Raw genomic sequence first — 21117 nt, forward strand, 5'->3', positions numbered from 1 at the left:
GTATAACTTATGTCGCTCAAGGCGGTGGCTTATTAACACTCCTGAGTGGCATAAGTTATACTGATGTAAGTGCTGGTGTAGACAAGGTCTCAATATTTGCTCCCCACAGCATAAGGCTTTCCCCCAAGTCTTTACCTACTACCAATCCATGGCAGGAAATCTCACCTTTCTGACTTCTTGGGCTTCTCTGGCCCCTCCTTCTGGCCTTTTCCCCTCTGTTCTTTTCCTGCCTCTCTTTTAGCATTTCCAGCTAAATCACCTAGCTAATTAGTTAATCATTTAATACTTAAACATTTACCTTTCAATTTACCTTATGAGGGGACGCTTCCAAAGTGCACAGACTGGTGAATCAGCCTTGGGCTATTCACACTCTGTCCCACTCACCCTCTGATTTAATTCCAGATCTTAACTCTCTCTGTCCTTTTGTTTGCTGAGGAGGTAATCACCCTTTCCGTAAACCAGGTTTTATTTATTTGATTTTCTTAGATTTGATTTGTTTTTTTTGTGAATGTCTCTAGGTGAGGACTCAAGCCATTTTATTTAGACAGAAAATACCTCGGATGTGTGACAATAATATATACTGGACAGTTGGCTGTTCAAAATTCTTGACAGAAGGATTCCATTTATAATTAGTAGTAGTATTTCATTTTTGGGAGATGGGTGGCTAGCCGAAGAATTTGGGAATGGATCGTGGAGTCTTTCACTGCTAGCTCACCAACTTCCAGTCTAGCCCAGTTTACTTTTGGATGAAAATGACAAGCTGCTGGCTGTTCTCAAGCCTGAGAACTGTCTACATCACAAAATAATCACATAGGCTGATAACTAACAACCTAAGACCAGATGGGTATATTGTCTGTATAGTCCTTCCACCCATAGTGGCGTTCCCTTTACTGACACAGAGCTGAGACTGAGGGCATGGCTACACTTGCAGATGTAGAGCGCTGTGAGTTAAACTCGCCTTCGTAGAGTGCAGTAGGGAAAGCACTACAGTCTGTCCACACTGACAGCTTCAAGCGCACTGGGATGGCCACATTTGCGACACTTGCAGTGGCATTGGGAGCGGTGCATTATGGGCAGCTATCCCAGCATGCAAGTGACTGCAACGTGCTTTTCAAATGAGGGGGTGGGGTGGAGTGTGACAGGGACTGTGTTGTGTGTATGTGGGGGGAGAGAGAGTAGGTTTTTGGGGTGCTGAGAGTGTGTCAGCATGCTGTCTTGGAAGTTCAGACTCCCCTCCCCTGCCTCTCTCTCACTCACTCACTCAAAGCAAACAGTAAATGTTTGCTTTTTCTTGGAGCTGATAAGCAGCTGGCTTCTCCGAAATGGAGCTTTGAAAGGGCATTTCCGCATTCCTGCAGCCGATTTCACAACAATGACAAGAGTGGCCACTTGACTTAAGGGGATTATGGGATGTTTCCGGAGGCTGATCACAGCGCAGTAACGCAACACCTCGTTCACACTGGCGCCTCGGTGCTCCAGCGGGGGACGCAGCAAATGTTATTCCACTCACCGAGGTAGAGTACCAGCAGCGCTGTAGCTGCGGCGTCAGAGCACTCTACGTTCCTTGCCAGTGTGGACGGGGAGTGAGCTAGGGCGCCCGGGCTGCTTTATTGCGCTGTAACTCGCAAGTGTAGCCAAGGCCATATTGGTGAAACATTGTGGGGAATACTGTATCACTGCTTTCCATTCAATTTCTTTCAATCATCTCCTTTCATCTCTAAAAATAAAAGTTCGTTTCCTCATTTGCAGCAGATCCATAATTCATATCATAACTCATAGAGCACCCTTACAAACCATAAGCATACAGTAAATTTTCTTAATTTGAATATGTATAAGTGTGTCCTTGTATTATTTTACTATCAATATGTAAACACTTTTTAGGTGGAAGGAAGATAAAGAGGAGTCAATGGAAGGCATGAGTACATTTTACACACCCATTATTCCTCAACATTGTTTCCCTTTTGCTTTGCTGTGGAAGTGTTATGTGGGTTATTTAAATTAACATGAAGGGAAAAATTGGTTTCCCCATGAATACAACGTGCATTTCTCAATGAACTCATGCTCATAAATCTTTTCATGAATCAGACTGTAGATTATGTGGAACATAATTCAGAACCTGATCCATTTGAACATGATCCTGGAAAATTATTGTGGTTCTGTAACTTAGTTTTTGCACAGTGGAAAAATACTGCCCCTTTTGAAGGAAAAACTTTCTAGCCAGATTGTCACTTTCACCAGCATCTCCCATGAGGTTGGACAGTTCTTATCAGACAATATTTATTCATTAAGGTAAATAATGGAAAGAAAATACTTTCATGGTTTCCTTTGTGGAATAAATATTGACAGCTAAAAAGTGACCTGGTCTCTTGAGAAGCAAAAATGAAGAAGCAATAATCAGATGAAATTGCACCATAAAAGAGGGAAACTACATGAGGGATTAATGAACAAAGCTAATATTCACCAATTAATAAATGCATTACAAAAATAAGAGAACAAAAGAGGAGACAGGCGGAATGGGATGATTCTGCATAACTCTGGTCTGTAAAAATACTTCAAGATCAATACTCAATATGTCTACACTACGAGAGTAGTTAAATCGAATATGTGGAATCGATATTACAAAGTCGAACGTGTGTGTCCACACTAAGGACAGTAATTCGACTTTGTCAGTCCACACTAACGGGGCAAGCGTCGACATTGGAAGCGGTGCACTGTGGGCAGCTATCCCACAGTTCCCGCAGTCCCCGCTGCCCATTGGAATTCTGGGTCGAGCCGCCATTGCCTTCTGGGTAAAAAAATGTGTCGAGGGTGCTTTTGGGTAACTGTCGTCATCCAACCGTCACTCCCGCCCTCCCTCCCTGAAAGCGCCGGCGGGAAATCAGTTCGCGCACTTTTCTGGTCAGTGACAGCGCGGACGCCACAGCACTGCGAGCATGGATCCCGCTGTGACCATCGCTGCAGTTGTGGCCGTTGTCAACGCATCGCAGCTCATCATCGACCTTTCACTGAGGCAGATAGAGAGAAATCAGGCGAGGAGGCTACGGCACCGGGGTCAGGACCTGAACTCCGAGAGTAGCACACGCCTGTCTGAAACCACGACACCCAGTGCCGAGGACATCACGGTGGCAATGGGTCTTGTGGATACTGTGGAACGGCGATTCTGGGCCCGTGAAACAAGCACGGACTGGTGGGACCGCATAGTGCTTCAGGTCTGGGATGAATCCCAGTGGCTGCGAAACTTTCGCATGCGGAAGGGGACTTTCCTCGAACTTTGTGAGTTGCTGTCCCCTGCCCTGAAGCGCAAGGACACCCGGATGCGAGCAGCCCTGACTGTCCAGAAGCGAGTGGCCATAGCCCTCTGGAAGCTTGCAACGCCGGACAGCTACCGGTCAGTCGCGAACCAGTTTGGCGTGGGCAAGTCTACCGTGGGGGTTGTTGTCATGCAAGTAGCCAAGGCAATCGTGAAGGTACTGCTGTCAAAGGTAGTGACCCTGGGAAACGCGCAGGCCATCATAGATGGCTTCGCCGCGATGGGATTCCCAAACTGCGGTGGGGCTATGGATGGGACTCACATCCCTATCCTGGGACCGGACCACCAGGCCAGCCAGTACATCAACCGAAAGGGCTACTTTTCAATAGTGCTGCAAGCACTGGTGGACCATAAGGGACGTTTTACTAACATCAACGTTGGATGGCCGGGCAAGGTTCATGACGCTCGCGTGTTCAGGAACTCTGGTCTGTTTAGAAGGCTGCAGGAAGGTATTTACTTCCCGGACCACAAAATAACTCTTGGGGATGTGGAGATGCCTACAGTGATCCTCGGGGACCCAGCATACCCGCTAATGCCCTGGCTCATGAAGCCCTATACTGGCGCCCTGGACACAGAAAAAGAACTGTTCAACTACCGGCTCAGCAAGTGCAGAATGGTGGTGGAGTGTGCTTTTGGCCGTCTCAAGGGGAGATGGAGAAGCTTACTGACTCGCTGTGATCTCAGCGAAACCAATATCCCCATTGTTATTGCAGCTTGCTGTGTGCTCCACAATCTCTGTGAGAGCAAGGGGGAGACCTTTATGGTGGGGTGGGAGGTTGAGGCAAATCGCCTGGCTGCTGATTACTCCCAGCCAGACAGCCGGGAGATTAGAAGAGCCCAGCGGGACGCACTGTGCATCCGGGAGGCTTTGAAAGACAGTTTCCAGACTGAGCAGGGTCACCAGTGAATTTTAAGTTTGTGGACTCAGAACCTGAACTTGCCACCGTTTCTTTACCCAGTTACCGTTGACTATCCTCTCCAGTTACATACCCCCTTCACCCCCTTCCCAAAAAATAAAATCTGTTCTGTTTTGTTAATGAACACCGTTGTCTTTATTACTGTTTTCGCGGGAATGTTTTAAACCTGGGACGCAGACTGTGGCGGGGTGCGGGTTTACTGTTGTGATGCAAATGATGCTTCTAAACTCCAGGAATGACGGGTTCCGCAGTGGTGGACTGGTTGTTTCAACAGAGCCTGCCAGCCCTCCTGGGCGGGACAGCGTGTATGTGTCGGCTATGTGACTGTCTGGCAGGGGGAGGAGGGTTACAGCTCCCCTGCTGCGGGGCTCTGTGATGCATTAGATCTGTAACTGCCCTCCCCCGCCACAAAGTCACAGAGCAACCCCCCCCCCCCACAGAACATGAAAACCACCTCCCAGATTGAACAGGGTCACTAGTCACTGCACTGGGTATGTGTCCTGATCCTGGACCTGACCCCGCCTCTGTACCCTGGTAAAGGTGACTGTCCTGTCCAATTACCATGCCCCTTCCCCTCGTTCAGACAGACTCTCCTCCAAAATAAAATCATGGAAACAGTAATTAACAGAAACGAATATTTTATTATGAACCAGACATGAAACGTGGGGGTTGAAACTTGCACGGGGGCTTCTGTGAGGTGTGTAGGAAAGGACTTTTAAAATTTTGGGGAATGAGAGCCTTCTAGTGCTAGAGCAGTCTGCAGGGGTTGACTGAAAGTTTTAACGGCCCTTGCCGCCCCTCCTTCTTTGTACTTTGGGTGAGGGGGGTGTGGGACTTGGTGGCGGGGGAGGGCGGTTAGAGATAGACTGCAGCGGGGCTCTGTCCTCCTGCCTCCGGTCTTGCAGAACATCCACAAGGCGCCGGAGCGTGTCCGTTTGCTCCCTCAGAAGTCCAAGCAGCTTTTCAGTAGCCTGCTGGTCCTCCTGACGCCACCTCTCCTCCCGTTCCATGACTGCTCGGTGCATTTGGGACAAGTTCTCCCTCCACTGTGTCTGCTGGGCTGCCTGGGCTCGGGAACAGCTCATTAGTTCTGAGAACATGTCCTCCCGCGTCTTCTTCTTCCTCCTCCTAATCTGCGCTAGCCTCTGGGAGTGTGCTGACAGGCTGGGTTGGGAGACAGTCGCAGATGTGTCTGTGTGAATGGGAAAAATGGAGTGAATTCCTGAGACAGATAAATGAAGTTGTGTACAAAGAACCTAGTCTTTCTCTGTGAACAAGACCATGCACTGCACCTCTCACATGCGCACTCAGGACAAGGTCGAATTTTCGGCCATCGCCTTCAGTGCCTGGGGTCCTGCAGTGGTCTTGCAGTTATCTGAGAAGCGTGGCAGGACACCTGAACTTCTGTAGCGTGCAATCATGGTAAGCCGTAGACTTCTGGCTGCTTAAAACTGTACTAGTAGCACTGGCCTCCTTTCACATTGAAAGCAATGCCAGTCTCTGCTGCCAGCAATCAGGACAGCATGAACTATGCCCCTGTCCCACCCCCTCGCGGCTGTTCCAGGGAAAGATCCCTGTATGCTGCCCCTCTCCCTCCACCGCGTGGCTGTAAAGCAGTCCCAATACTAACATTCCCCTCCCTAATTCAAAGCAGGGCGTAATGAGCGACATCACCCTGCTGAGGATCTCGGAGTCCCAGAGGGAAAGGATGTTTCGAGAAAGCCTTCAGAAACCAGGGCCGTTTGCCGCTATGCTCTGCAGGGCGATGATACCAGAGTATCTGATGGTGTCGTGGCGCGGTAACGTGTCCTACCACGGAGGGCCCACTAAGATCGCCCTACCCAGGAACCTGATGAACAGGCTGGAAATGTACCTTCATGAGACCTACGAGGAGTTCTCCTATGAGGATTTCGCCTCCATCCCCGGCCATATTGACCGGATTTTCGCGTAGGTGCACTGGGACTAAAGAGTGGAGCGTCTTGGGCAGCATAATCATGACTTACCGGACATTGTAAAAAAAATTTTAAATACTTGGGACTAAATTGTGAAGAGCCTAAGGCAGACAAATCATGAAAAACCCTTTGTTACTATTGTAAATATTCCAGTTTTTTTGCAGATAATTGTTTACATGTTTAAGCACTTTAATAAACAGCCATTGTTAATATTATAAATATTCCAGTTCTTGTAAAAATAAATGTTTAGATATTTAAAGCACTCACTGCTTGATCCTTCCCCTGATTCTGTCTCCGGGGTAAGGGATGGGGACGGTTGGTAGGGGATCTCGGTAAGGGTGATGAAGAGCTCCTGGCTGTCGGGGAAATCAGCGGTGCCAGCGCTGTCGACTGCCTCGTCCTCCTCATCTCCTTCTTCATCTTCCCCGTCCGCTAACATGTCCGACGAGGAACCTGCCGCGGACAATATCCCATCCTCAGAGTCCACGGTCAGTGGTGGGGTAGTGGTGGCGGCCGCACCTAGGATGGAATGCAGTGCCTCGTAGAAACGGGATGTGTGGGGATGGGATCCGGAGCGTCCGTTTGCCTCTTTGGTTTTTTGGTAGCCTTGTCTCAGCTCCTTGATTTTCACGCGGCACTGCGTTGCATCCCGACTGTATCCTCTCTCTGCCATGGCTTTAGAGATCTTCTCGTAGATCTTTGCATTCCGTCTTTTGGAGCGCAGCTCTGAAAGCACGGACTCATCGCCCCACACAGCGATGAGATCCAAGACTTCCCGATCAGTCCATGCTGGGGCCCTCCTTCTATTAGATTGCACGGCCATCTCTGCTGGAGAGCTCTGCATCGTTGCCAGTGCTGCTGAGCTCGCCACGCTGTCCAAACAGGGAATGAGATTCAAACTGCTCAGACAGGAAAAGGAATTCAAATTTTCCCGGGGCTTTTCCTGTGTGGCTGATCAGAGAATCCGAGCTCGGACTGCTGTCCAGAGCGTCAACAGAGTGGTGCACTGTGGGATAGCTCCCGGAGCTATTACCGTCGATTTCCATCCACACCTAGCCTAATTCGATATGGCCATTTCGAATTTAGCGCTACTCCTCTCGTTTTGGAGGAGTACTGAAGTCGAATTTAAGAGAGCTCTATGTCGAACTAAATAGCTTCGTGGTGTGGACGGGTGCAGGGTTAATTCGATGTAACGGCGCTAAATTCGACATAAAAGCGTAGTGTAGACCAGGCCTTAAGTGCTTCTTAACTAGCAGTAGGATTTATACCTGTATACTGACAAAGCTCCCATCTTTTTTAATACAAATTGCTCTCTTATGGGTCTGTTTTCATTATATGATAGAATAATAGCATTTAAGAGTTGTGAGCATTAGGAATCTGTTTCATGGTGCATCTAGATTGGAAAAAACAGTTGGCCTTAATATGAAAATATTCCTATACCTATATTCTTTGGACAGGTACATATGATTAAGGCAATTTACCCCCTGCCCCCTGTCTGGCAGGCTCAGAAGTGAGGAGGCTTGCTTTGGTCCAGCAGGAGAAAGTGGAGCCAAAGGTTTTCTAAAGATTGCCTCCCCTCCTTTTCCCACCCCCGCAGTTGATGGCACTCAAACTCTTCATGAAGACAACTTCATGAGTTTGAGTAGGGTGGGGGACTCTTTGGCTGGACAGAAAGGTGCAATATGGTTTAAAACCCTTCCCCCTACTTGGGGCCATTCTGCATCTTGAGCAAATACTCCCCCCTCCTCACCTTGAAATTAGTGTAGGATTGGGTTTGGAGGCCTTGCTCTGGGCACCATGCTAGTTGCCTTCTTGTGGCTGGCAAGAAAATTTTTGCTCATTCCCAGATTAGCCTGGCTAAGAGGTTTGGATTTTTTGTATTCCCTTCAGCAGCCCAGGCACCTGGTGGGTAGGTCAGGTCATAAAAGTCATGTTACAACTTGGCAGGCACCCAGTGTAGGTAATCATTGAATGCAGGGGAGTGGGGAAAATCCGATTCCAGATTTGGAAGTGGATTCAGACAGCTCTGCTAAAGAAGGTGGTGATGGGGATCCTATGTCTGGTACAGTGATAAAACAGCCCTTTCTATCCCACTTCCTTTAAACCACACACACGGTGTGTTAGAGGGTGTGGTTAGATGTTCAGCTGCATGTGTATGTTCTCCTTGTGTGCTGCCCCAGCTCTGCGGAGACAGCCGTCACAACAGAGCTCGAGCGAGCTGCCCAATGACCACAAGATCTGTTAAGGTACAAAGGCACCAGGCCAGGTTTATTGTCAACAAAGCACGGTAATAGCACCTGGAAGATTCTACAAGGATACTAAGACATGTATGCCCATGACAATGGAATCAGCTCAGTGAATCGTGGGGCACTCCATTCCCCCCTTGGCTGGACAAAGATACTCCCCTTTGACATACATCTTTATACCCTCATACAAACAAGTTGTGTACTGCCTCTGACATAGTTAGTTACTGCCCCCTGACAGGGCTAGTTATCATCCATCACCTTGTATATGTTGGTTCAATCAAAACATCTCTATTATGTATGGTTATCCTGACCCTCTATTTTAGGAGGGCTCAGTGTATTCCTGTTATCCTTGGGGAATGTTTTTATACCATCCTTAATATTGGGATGTTTTTGTACCACTTAATATCAGGATGTGTTTGCGTGAGTACTCTGTGCTTAGCACTTCTTAGGAATGTGTATTTTTGCAATATCAGCCCTGTTCTTGCCAAATTCTGTGAGCAGGTCCTGCCTCACACCAGGCATCTGATACAAGGGCTTATGTCTCAGGCTCTCTTCCTACTACAGAGATTACTTGTGTGGAAGGGGGTGGGGCTGAGGTGAGCCCTTCCCCAGGTGGTACAGATTACGGAAGGAAGTATGACCTTCACTGGGAGAGTTACTGCTGGATTTTTCCAAGATAATGTTGTTAATACAATTATAGTCAAGCTAAACACACATGCCTGTCTCTTGTATTCCTGCCCTAGCTAGGATAGTGGCATAGTGTAGTGGATAGATGGGCAAAGCGGGTTTGTTCAATGCAATCTTTTACTGATGTTACCTCTACAGAGCAAATATGATTGAATGAGAGTAAGACTACTTCTTCTGTGCATCAACAAATCAATAGCTTACTAAACTCCAACATCTTTTGCTCACTATAGGAGATCTTTGATTACTACTTTTGATTTTATAAGGTCAAACCCATGACATGGAGATTCAGGAGACTCTCTTTAATTCCCAGAGCAATTTTGTTTTCTACCAGTATATCATTTAAAGCTGTAATTTTTAGGCACAAACCTGAATCCCTATTATTTATTAATCCTTGTTATAAAAGGAAACTGTTGGTTTCATCCAATTATGAGTTTTACACACTACAAAGAATAAACTCAAGGCCATATTCTCTTGGTTGCCATTACTGTGATAGCTGGATCATCTGCCTGTCTAACTGTATCTTGAATCATAATATTCTTTTGTTATCATGAATCTAACTTATTAACTGAAGTGCTTTGATTTGTGGATAGCATTTTTTTTTAAAACAATGAGAATAGCAGAAGATCACTCACCAAACTGGTATTACATTAGAGCTGTCTCAAAATCAGCTGGAAAAAAAAATCAAGCAGACAAACTCATGTTGAGAGGGAATAGGACTCTCTTCAAGTAATAGTATTGCCTGTTCATCAGCATAAGGTGCTTTTCATAATTTTTAATGGTCTTCTCTTTGTGAATGTGATATCACATTTTAATTTACTTGTTTTTCTTTTTAGGTTTAGTTTTCTTTGGAGATCATTAATCATTGTGCAAGAGAAGAGAAACAGAGGGACATAAGTGGCAAAAGACAGGCTAACCCTTTTGATACAATTTACTAACACAATGGATCACACTGAAAACATCTCTTAAAGAAACATGGCATTTTAAAGAATAACATTTCCCAGGCACAACATTAAAAACAATTACGCTCTTTTAAGTGAATGCTAGATGGGATTGCCTGACTGTTCCAGGGAATGAAAGAAATCAATTTTTAAAATGAACATTAAGATTCCAATTCATAAATATACTGGGACCTTTCTGCTCCTTTCCTTCATAACATTCTGCTTTGAACATCTCTCAGAACCACCAACATTCATTATCAATTATTTTAGGGCACTATTAAGCATGCTTTGGGAACCATAACATCATCATTTACCAAAGGAATGACTGACAAGCAGTTAAGGAGCTGAAATACATACACATGTATGATACATTGAGGGTGTATCAAGTCTCAAACAACCAAAAAGGAACCAGTTGAAAAAAGTAGTTTGAATGTATATAATCAAAAAAGCTGAAGCATTGGCCTGGCACAAAATTGTTGCATGCTGGGAGCCACTATTTTTAGAAGGAGCAACTCCATTTTCTTGCTGGATTAACTAGTGGCAGTGTGTTGCATCTGAGTTAATGATGACTCAAGATTGTTGAACAGGCTAAATTAGAACTGTGACGTCGCAGTCTATATGGTTTTATAAAAATATGATAATAAGTGAATATAATGTAACTGGGATATGCTTCATGCAAAAGGTCTCTTGTAAGCTATCATTACAAAGCTTATAATCTACTGAGTGTGATCAGCCTATTTGTATAAATGTACTACTCTTGTATCTAAAACTAGAAATATAAAATATAACTCTGAGGGCCTATTGTAATTATGCAAAGTGTGGGCCATTAAAAGTGGTTTGGAATCTTGATGTCTCCCATTAACCAGGACCATTGTCTGCAGCTGGCTGTGTTTTACCTGTGAGTCTTCCTGTATATGTGTGTGCTGGCAAGTGGGTAATGAAGTCTTGCAGTGACATGTGATCATGTCACCTGAACTGGAATCCATCTTTAACCTGGTGCTTTTCCAGTGGGGGGGAGGGGAACCCAGAGGGACAAAGCGTTCCCGCCTTATGCAAAAGATATATAAAGGGGTGGAAGAGAACAAAGGGAGAGAAGAGCCATCATGAAGAATCCCCTAGCTACCACCTAAACTGGAACAAGAGCTGTACTAGGGGAAAGAATTGTGTGCAGGCCTGGACGGTGTCCAGTCTGAGGAAAAAACTTACTGAAGCATCTCTAAGGGTGAGATTATCTGTATTTAGTTTGATTAGACATAGATTTGCGCATTTTATTTTATTTTGCTTGGTAACTTACTTTGTTCTGTCTGTTACTACTTGGAACCACTTAAATCCTATTTTCTGTATTTAATAAAATCACTTTTTCCTTATTAATTAACTCAGAGTATGTATTAATACCTGGGGGAGCAAAGAACTGTGCATATCTCTCTATCAGTGTTATAGAGGGAGAACAAATTATGAGTTTACCCTGCATAACCTTTATATAGGGTAAAACGGATTTATTTGGGTTTAGACCCCATTGTGAATTGGGCATCTGAGTGCTAAAGACAAGCACACTTCTGTGAGCTGTTTTCAGGTAAACCTGCAGCTTTGGGGCAAGTAATTCAGACCCTAGGTCTGTGTTGGAGCAGATGGGAGAGTCTGGCTCAGCAAGACAGGGTGCTGGAGTCCTGAGCTGGCAGGGAAAATAGGAACAGGGGTAGTCTTGGCACATCAGTTGGCAGCTCCCAGGGGGGTTTCTGTGAGCCAATCCATCATAAGAATTATGTAATCAAAGTTTATCAGAAATTAGTACAGCACCATATAGAAAGATTAGCTCCATCCCCACCCTTTGATGTTGGATAAAGATCTGTGTCTCTTCTTCATTGTAATTGGAGGAGCGCACAGTTTCATTCCCCAACTAAGTTCCAACACCAGTGTCATTATATAGGGTTTTTAAACAAAGACACCCTCATTGCCAAAAGAAACATATGTTGTGTTGTCATTTCTAAAAATTCTCAGTTTACTAGATTTATGTGTGAAGACATAATTATTTACATCTGAGAGGACTAACAATTCTTCAAGATAATAACTTTCGGTCAGTCTTTCTTCCTCCATAATCATCTTCCCTATCTGTTGTAACAATTGTCCCTTATGAGTTTATATATGCATATGTGAGCATTTTTTAGTATATGGGGGGAGGGGTCCCTGAGACTATCTGAAGTTTTATAGACAGACAGCATGAATTATTACAGGGGTTCTCAACCTTTTTCTTTCTGAGCCCCCCCACCCCCAACATGCTATAAAAACTCCATGGCCCACCTGTGCCACAACAGCTGGTTTTCTACATATAAAAGACAGGGCTTGGTATAAGGGGTACTAAGCATGTCAATTGCCTGGGGCCCCATGATACAGATGCCGCCGCAAAACTATGTTGCTCAGGCTTCGGCTTCAGTCCCAGGTGGCGGGGCTTAGGGCCCCGGGCTTCGGTCCCATGCATTGGGGCTTTGGCCTTCTGCCCTAGACCCCAGTGAGTCTAATGCTGGCCCTGCTTGACGGACCCCCTGACACCTGCTCGTGGTCCCGGATCCCTGGTTGAGAACCACTGGATTATTGGATACAGTCTAACCCACAGAATTCCTAAATAGGGTTACTTATTGGTCAAGGACCAGTGTTCTAGGCCTTAGAATTCAACATAATCTTTGTTAATGTCATAAATATTCTAAATAATCATCTATATAAATGAATCAAATATACAAAAAGAAAAGGACTAAAAGGATTAATATTTACTAACAGATACTAACAGGTGAAATGCTGTTACTATTGAAGTTCATGACAAAATTCTTCACTAAACACCAGGATATGAATAGGGCCCTGGTGTTTAGTGAAGAATTCCCCGCCTCCCCCGTATCAAAGTCCAGTAAAACTGCTTGTGTATGGCTGGAGAGCATTCAACACTAACCATTTCTGATCTCCCCATTTGCATTATCCATTTTTCAATGGAATCACTTGTAACTATTTTGACCTGGCCGAGATGAGAGTTTGTGAACTTTTTTGAGAACCCTTTTGAGTTAATGTTGAACAGATTTCTGCTATCTCAGATTCTGTAAGGGGGTCATGTCTTGCAACATAAGATAATGGCTCCAGTTGCACCATTCTACTGATTTGAAAACCTGAGGAATTTTGACAAGTAATGTATTATTCCAGTTGATACTACTTGAGATATTTTGTAATACATATTTTATACTGAAACACTAGATTTTGAGTTTTAAATCACTTCCCAGAGCTTCTGTGTACCCAAGCTTTCAGTGTTTTAATTTTCTTGTCATGTTTAAAGCAACATATCAAACTGAGCTCCGCATTTTTGTCCAAATGTGGAACAGGTGCAGCTTTATGTTTTGACTAGAAAATATTAGGCTCACTCTCAAAAGCCAACTAAAATCATTGCAGAAAAGCATAGAATGTGTATTACAAGAAACCAAATGGCAATACATTATATTTCATATCTTTAGGCAGAGGGGAGGTGATAATGATTTTTGAAATGATAGGGTGGTAATTGTAATGTGATAATTTAATGCTTGTGCCCAGAGGTTTAATTAACACCACCCTCCCCAAAACACACACACCATTTCTGATAGGCTATATGGCTTAAAAATTATATGCTGTACAAGGTTTGGGTGAGTATGGCGTACATAATGCCTGAGCTAAGTATTGAGCTATGGGGCAGGAGAAAATTATTGCAAATTCCAGCCAGAAATTAAATGGTTACATTTTCACATCACAGATGAAAGATACAGTAACCTTGACGATCAAACTAAGAAATATTTCAGAACACAATTGCACATTTTCTAATGAAATGACAAAGTTGTTTCCACTCTGGAAAGTGTTTTTGACAAAGTTCCATATCTGAGGTTAATGACAACATCTAAGGGGCAAGAGTCATGGAATAAGAGGAAAGTTGGCTCAGAAAATTAGATATCATAAAACAAAAGTGAGTAGTTCTAACTAGATAATCCTACTCTGGAAGGATCAGTAAATAATGTTGAACCATGAAAACAGATACCAAAAAAATGTCATTAAAAGAATCCTATCTGCTTTGTCATCCAGGAGTAAAGAAAATGAATAAAGATGACATGCGACTGAAATACTTGGATCAAGCCCAGCTATAGAAAACTGCGATCAAAATACCTGCAGTTATGTAACTATAGCCTCTTGGCATCTAACAATAAACAAAACTGTAAATTGGATTTCTTGATACCAGAAGAATCTATAATTGCACCCAGTGTTGGTTTCTTGGTATTCAGCACCACGGGATGAAGAAAAACAGGTATGCAAATAAGGAAAGAACATTTTCTCCTTATGTGAAGGAAATGGTATGCAACTTGTTCTAAAGACAGATAAGCGGAAGTCCACATGCATCACATTTGTGCCATGCCTTCTCTCATTCAGCTCCTCTCACAAACCTGCCTATACAAATCTGAGATTAGCAAAGTAGAGGTAGATCTGCTGAAATTCTCCTTCCTTGACAAGATGATTCAGTGGTTAAAGCACATACATTCTCTTTGTCACCCTGACCACTGCATTGATCTTTAACTTTAAACAAACTTGTAATGCTATGATGTGTGAATCAACACACAGTAGTAATATTAGATTTACTACAGTTACTGTAACTAATATGGTCAGAGATTAAAGATATTTCCTAGCAGGGCCGGCTCTAGGCACCAGCAAACCAAGCACGTGCTTGGGGTGGCACATTTTCAGGGGCAGCATTCCGGCCATCTTTTTTGTTGTTGTTGTTGTTGTTGTTGCTGCTGCTTCGGGCGGCAAAAGCCCAAAGCTGGCCCTGGCAGCAGCAGCGCATGATGCGTGTGGGGCGCCCTGGGGCCGCTGCGGTTCGCGTCGGGGAGCAGCGCCCGTACCTTGTGGCTGGGTGGGGCAGGCTCCAAGTGGGGGACACTCAGGCTGGGGGCCGCCCCGCGGGGCACAGGGAGCAGCCTGCAGGTGCCGCAGGGCGGCCGCCCCCTCAGCGCCGCAGCCAGGGCTGGGCAAAGTGGCCTGAGCCGCCCAGGGACTGTGGCAGGGTGGCCAGGAGCAGCAGCAGCAGCGGGGTCATAGAGGGCGGGGCGCTGCCGTGTGGGGCCCGCGTCCCGCTCTCTGGGGCTTCGCTCCCTCTGGGGCTACCCTGCCCCGGCTCCTCAGCCCCCTGCCGGGGTGGTTCTCCGGCTCTGTCCTCCCGGGTCCGGCCGGTCCTGGAGGCGGGAGCCCTGGCTGGAGGGACCCTGGGCTGAGGCACGGCCTGGGAGCCCCGCTGCTCACCCTGACCCTGCCAGTGCCAGACCGGCTGGAGGCGAGGGGGAGCGGGTGGAGTTAGCCCAGGGCTGGGGCGGCAGGGGGTGCGGGTGTGGGGGGAGAGAGAGACCGGGCCTGGGGTGGCAGGGGGTGCGGGTGGGGGAGGGAACTGGGGGGGTGGGGGTGAGAGCCCAGGGCTGTGGTTGGGGGCAGCCAAAATTTTTTTTGCTTGAGGCGGCAAAAAACCTAGAGCCAGCGCCGTTTCCTAGGGCCTGTGTAGTGCAGTTTGCAGGCTCTCTTTCAGTATCTTAGATCCACTGAATATGTTCAAGATACAGTGTATACTACAACTTCATTTTAAGTTACTAAAACCATAACTTTTTTATTTTCAATTCTGAATGTTTAGTTTCTTCAAAGATAAGAATAGAATGTATGTGTGTAAGAGAGCACCTCTGCTTAAAGATCTTATTTCTGTTAATAGAGATGAACAAACTACAAAAATTCAGAACTGGATTTGGAATACTAAATTTGAGTATGTTCACAAGTTTCAATTAAGCCAGTTTTACAGCATCACTAATTACAGAAATCATATTTCTAAGTTGTCTCATTAGTGTCTTAACTAGCATTCAAAGCTGGTTGACAGAATATAGCAATGCAAGATTAGACACATTCCATAGGAAATTATGTAACACAGGTTTCTCTTTAATAAGTATTGAATTTGAGAACCATACCATGTTAACAGTTTCAAGTCCACAGCATACAATAAATTGGGGTCTAAATTCTTACTGTGTTCTAACACTGTAACACCTTGGTATATGTTTTGCATTACAAGGAGCTCATTATCCCACATGATCCCAGATTTCACAAAGATAACAATCATTTGTTCTCTTTACAATAAATTATTCATAGGTAGGAAAATGAATATGTGCCCTTTATGAAGTTTCTGTACCTGTAGCAAACACAACTTAATTAATTTTTCATCTTCAAGACTGTGAAAGTTTGACTAAAATATTAGGGTTTTTATTAACTATTTAACAGTAGTCTGTCTGCTTTAATAATAAAAATGGATGGCTATGAAGGTTTTATTATTATGAAAAGATGCAAGTATGTGAGTACAACTAAACATGTCCAACAGAGCTGAAGAACATAAGATTAGTTTGAAGATTAAATTCCATTTACTTTCTAATCAGGTTGTTCCATACTGATCACATACAGTAAACGATTGCTATTTATAGAAGCAACACACAATGGTTCCACCTAACTTACCTTGCAAGAATATATATTTACAATTACTACAGAATCTTGAGATACTCTGTTACAACTTTATTTTAAGCAATGGATGCAAATAAATGAAAACCTTTTAGTAAATTTCATGAAGTATCAAATTGCCTTGGACAACTACAATTACCTCTAAAAAATAAATTTATTGAAATCCTTGCATACAGTACAAACCCTTGGAAAAAAGAGCACAACATTTTGCAATAAGCAGTGCAACTTGAGAGAGATGTTAAGGGACTTTTCCATAGATTGACATTGGTCTCGTCTTGTTCTAATTCGCAGCAAAAGCCTAGTCAGAATTTTTGGCAGTTTCAAAGTCATAACATTTAAAGATTAATCCACATTCTATACACAATACATGAATCACAGATAGGCTATTATCTTACTATATGAACATTTGAAAATGAGGAACAAGTTATAAGAGGTCTTAAAAAAAAGTCCATTCAAATAATTTTATAGCACAGTGAATCAGAAGAAGAACTATGTCAAAAATAAATCTGATCATGTAGAGAAAGGAATACACTATGCCACCAACACTTCTGCCCTTTTCCACCATTGCAGTCAAGGAAACGAACAGGAAAAGAGTTTTAACGCAGTGCTTTATTCATTTTAGAGTTTAGGCTAGATAAGCCTACTTTGTGCATCATTTAAATAACTAGACTGTGTTAATATACATTCTATATTTTAAATTAGATCTAAAAATAAGAACTAGCCATATTTAACTCTAAATTAATAACCTCTGAAATCCATGCTCCTTAATTTGTCTTGTAAAACTAGAAAGAAGTCAGTTTCATATATATAATTTCCATTAACATATGAAAATTCAGTGAACATGATTTGCAATATTTCAGCATGAAAAGAAAAGGAAGTCTTCATTTTACTTATGACTGCTCCTTGATAACATGGTAATTATAAACACAACATATATATAAAATTGTAGTAGCAGATGTTTTAAATCTGGAAACCATCTGAGATACCCCAAAAATCTAGAGGGCAATAAGCTTATAGGTAGTGCCTGTGAGCAACAATCCCTTTTGTTTTTATTGATTTTATGCAGAGAAAAAATTCAAAGTGCTTTCTGCTATTATATACTTATAAATGGACTCTTCTTTGGTGGAAGATGCACAAAATCTTGACAAAACCATATTAAAGTTCTTCCTGTTGTGATTAGCCATGAACGAGGTAGGTCTCTGGCAAATTTAAATCAGGAATCTATTCACTTGTTTTCATCATCATCATGTTCCCATTACGCCTCTGGCATTTAGGGCAGCGACAAAGCTCCTCCACTCCTGTCTGTTTCTGGCAATTCTATCAACGGTTTCCCAGCTGTGCCCCAGGTTTTTCAGCTCAGCTTCCACAGCTCTTCACCATGTTGTTTTCAAGCGGCCTCATTTTTGCTTACCTTCCGGTGTCCTTCTTATTGATACCCTGGTGACAGAATCAGTTTCCATCCGAAGCACATGGCCAACCCATCTCCAATGCCTCCTGGCAATGACGGTGCTCAGATCCTCTTGGCTGCACTGTGTCACTAGATCTTGGTTTGAGATTGTTCTGGGCCAAAAGATACAGAGGATTTTCCTTAGCAGTGTGTATGGAATGAAGACAGTTTGGACATGTCATACTTTCTCATTCCCTAGCATTCTGCACTATAAAGTAATGTTGAAAGTATGCAGCACTGATAAATCTTGAGTTTGGTTTTGGTGTTGTGCTTTGATGATTTTCAGACTGTATTTAAGCTCCTGAAGGTGTTCCTGGCTTTATTGATTTTGTTCTGGATGTCCTGGCTTGTTCCACCATTCTGGCTGATTGTGCTGCCAAAGTATGTGAATGTTTCTACATTGGTGAGAACATGATCCTCTATCCATACTGGGGATGGTGAGGCAATATTAAAGGTCATGATATCTATCTTATTGCGGTTGATTTTCAGTCCAATTTGCTGGCTGTATGCATTGAGTCGAGTTGTTTTTTTCTTGTATATTGTGTTGGGTATGTGGTAGGAGAGCGAGATCATCTGTGAAGTCCAGGTCTTCAAGGGAAGAAAAGGGTCTCTATTTAATACTTCTTGGCACGTCTTCTGTTATAGTCTACAATGACATTATAGCATTAATGGCAATGTTGAAGAGGACTGCAGACATGACACACCCCAATGTACTCCTGTTTTGACTTCAAAACTGAGCTCACTGTGATCAACGCTGCATGTAAAGTTGAAATAGAAGCTTTTGATTATGTTGATTATACGGAGAGGGATTCCATATGCCCACAGAATGCACCATAGGCTGTTCCTGTGAATGATATCAAAATCCTTCTCAAACTCTATGAAGTTTATGTAGAGTTGCCATTGCCATTCTAAGCAGTGTTCTGTTACATTTCGTAGAGTGAAGATCTGGTCCGTGCATGCACACCCTTTCCGAAAACCAGCTTGCTCTTTTCTGAGAACGCTATCAACTACTTCTGACTATGATCTTACACAATACTTTTCTTGGCACAGATAAAAGTATGATACCACGCCAGTTATTACAATCACAGAGCTCCTTTCTTTGGTATCTTCACTATAACCCCATTGGTCCACTCATCTGGCACTTTTTCCCTTTCCCAGACTGATGTAAATAGAGGGGCCAGGATAGATGCTGCTAACTCAGGATTTACCTTGAACAATTCTGCATTCAAGTTATCCTTTCCAGGAGCTTTCCAATTTTTTAAGGATTTGATGGCTTGAATGATCTCTTCCTTAGCTGGGGTATCTGTGTTGAAATCAAGATCTTCTTCTGACGCCTGGCTGTTTGCTTCCTCTTTAGGTGGCTACCTGTTCGGCAATTCTTTGAAATGCTCTGTACAGCACAGTTCTTGTTGTTGTTGGAGGTGGCCTTGTTTGTCCCTGATGACAGTGTTTGTTGGTGTCTGCCGTTTACCACTGATAAGCCGTCTCATTTTGTAGATGGTTCCTTGTTCACTGAGGGCAGCTGCATCCTCTGCTTGTGTTGCCAGATCATCAATATAATGTCATTTGTCTGCTCTCACAGAGCATTTGACCTCCCGGTGTACCTTGCTATACTGCTCATGGTATTTATCCTTTAGCTTCTCGGATCTTGTGTCTAAAACTTTTTTCTCATCTGGTTTCTATGGCATTCCAAGTGCTGAGTGTAATCCACTCCTTCATTCTCTTCTGCCTGTAGCCTAGACAGGATTCACTGCTCTGTTTATAAATTGCTGTTACTTTGTCCCACTTCTTGTTGAGCTCTTCATCTGCATTCCCCTCCTCTTCATCAAGATCTGCAAGTTCCTGAAACCTGTACTTCAACTGCAGAACGAAGGCTTTCTGTATTTCGGGGACTTTAGCTTGTCAATGTCATAATGTCTATGTCCCTTGTTTGATGGAACCACACTTCTCAGTTTTAGCTTGATGGATGCTGTCACAAAGTGCTGGTCACTGCCAACATCTGCACCCCTTCTAACTTTCACATCTGTCAGTGAGTGTCACCATTTGCCATTGATCATCATATGGTCAATCTGTTTCTTATCTCTGCCATTTAGAGAACACCATGTCATCTTGTGAATTTCACAATGTTGAAATCAACAAGCCTCTCTCTGTTTTCATTCATGGTGCCACACCCATGTCCTCCCCTTGCTGACCTTGGCGTTCAGGTCTCTCATGATGATAATTAGGTCATGGTGTGGTACTCTCTCTAATTCCGCCGTAATATAAGGTAAAATTTGTCCTTTACTTCTTCATCACTGTCATTTGTCAGAGCGTAGCACTGAATCAGGGTGATATTATTGTGTTTCCCTTTCAGTCTGGCTCTCATAAGTCTGCTGATGATGAACTTCCATTCAAGCAGGAAATGCTCCACTCCCTTCCTCTAACGAATGGCAACACCCTCATGGTGTTGTCCATCATCGCATCAAGAATACAGCAAAGTTTCTCCCAAGGCTATTGTTAATCTTCCTGATCCTGTCCATCTGCTCTCGCTGACACCCAGGATGCGTAAGCTGTAGAGTCTCATCTCTGCTGTGACCTGAGCTAGCTTCCCTGTTTCGTACATTGTCCATACATTCCAAAAAACAAGTTTGGTTTTTGTTTTGGGGTTGAGCACTTCAGTCTTCATGCCAATGGCTTCCTTTCAGCTTTCACCCCTGGCAGTCATAGGGGTCACTGACTCCTGAAGGCCATCACACACAGTAATGGTTGATTTCTCCATCTCTGTTTTCGTAACATATTTTGTTTTTTTGCAGGACAGGGTTATTAGCTCTATGCCCAACCCGCAACCTGGAGGACGAGGGTGTCTGTTTTGTCTGGCTCCTCTCCCACAGACCAATCTGGCAAAAAGCCTCTGCCGACACAGACTCAGGGGATCATTAGAGCATGCAAGTTGTCCCGCCACGACAAGGCCCGGACACCAGCGGACAGTCACTTGTCTTCAGCTGAGGTTAACTCTTGTGTATTCGAATGGTCTTTAAGCACCCTAAAATTTGGACACTATAACTTGCTAGTATGTTTGATACAGGCAAGCGGACAGTATATGTCGG

This window comes from Emys orbicularis, chromosome 5, assembly GCF_028017835.1.
Source record: "Emys orbicularis isolate rEmyOrb1 chromosome 5, rEmyOrb1.hap1, whole genome shotgun sequence".
In the NCBI taxonomy this organism is placed as follows: Eukaryota; Metazoa; Chordata; order Testudines; family Emydidae; genus Emys; species Emys orbicularis.